This window comes from Oratosquilla oratoria, chromosome 13, assembly GCF_046742065.1.
Source record: "Oratosquilla oratoria isolate Oo_2021 chromosome 13, ASM4674206v1, whole genome shotgun sequence".
Taxonomy (NCBI): domain Eukaryota; kingdom Metazoa; phylum Arthropoda; class Malacostraca; order Stomatopoda; family Squillidae; genus Oratosquilla; species Oratosquilla oratoria.
In genome coordinates, this window is record NC_134789.1 from 27,378,124 (window position 1) to 27,379,173 (window position 1,050).

The following is a 1,050-nucleotide window of genomic DNA, read 5'->3' on the forward strand; positions in this document are numbered from 1 at the left end:
AGCGACCTCATGGCAGCCGCGACCTTTCCATGCCTCATCTTATCTGCAAAGTTTCTGGCTTTGTCTTCTAGATTTTTCTTTCTGTTGACACCCTTGTAGAGTTTACCTTGGATGGCCTCTGCTTCCATCAACAGTTGCTCCACTTCTCCCTTTTCCCACTTTTCCATCCTCCGTTGCAATGCCTGGATGTTCTCAGAGTGCTTAGATTTTCTGTGGGTCCTCTGACATGTAAGGTGCGGAAGGATAGCTAGCGTTTTGAATACCATGGGGGCGTAGGGAGATGAATTTATATATGCTCTTAATAGATGGGTCATTTCCTCTATTAGGCCTTTGGATGCATTGCATTTAGGCGGGGTGAAGAGGTTTCCTGGAGAGAAGGCAAGTATCCTGTTGTAGGCGTCGTTCAGCCACTCCTTAGCCCTGGGCTGCTGCCATGTCTGCCAGAACCTGCCCTCCTCTCTCTCACCCTGCTGTTCTTGATGACGTGGGCTTTCGTCCACCGGCCTCAAGTTCGTGGGATCACTTCCCTCTTCTACGTCTCTCTCACTCACAAGACCACTACCCACGTTCATCTCTATCGCCTCGCTCCCATCATTCACATTCCCCACATCTCCCAGTTGATCACTTCTCGCCTCCGGCGGTTGTTGCTCCCCTTGATTTCTGCATTCCCCTCCTCTTCTGCAGTTCGTGCATTTCCTTCCATTTTTTACGCAAGCGCATTGCCTGCAATTTTGCTGTGCAGATGAACAAACACAGCATGTTTTGCCGACCATCTTGGGTGGGACTCCTAGTCCTTGGGTGACTGAGATGGACAGTGCTAGATTCCCCAGTCTTCACCTGTGCCAGCCCCAGGGCACAGCCTCTGTGGTAATTTAATCACTTCAAATTGACATTCTCTGTTCGTCCACTGGCTTATTATCCAGTTCTCACATGATAGATCACAATTTCCCCTCATGTTTATCTGAGAGAACACATGCAGGTCTGAGATAGAGCGTGGGATATATATAGATGCAAACACACATACACACATATGCATACATACACACATAC

General features: G+C 48.7%; 1 pseudogene; it reads right to left on the reverse strand.

Annotated features, from left to right (window-relative positions):
• Nucleotides 1-645, reverse strand: part of LOC143032128 (uncharacterized) — a 3,083-nt pseudogene extending 2,438 nt beyond the window's left edge.
• Between the last annotated feature and the right edge of the window lie 405 nt (nucleotides 646-1,050).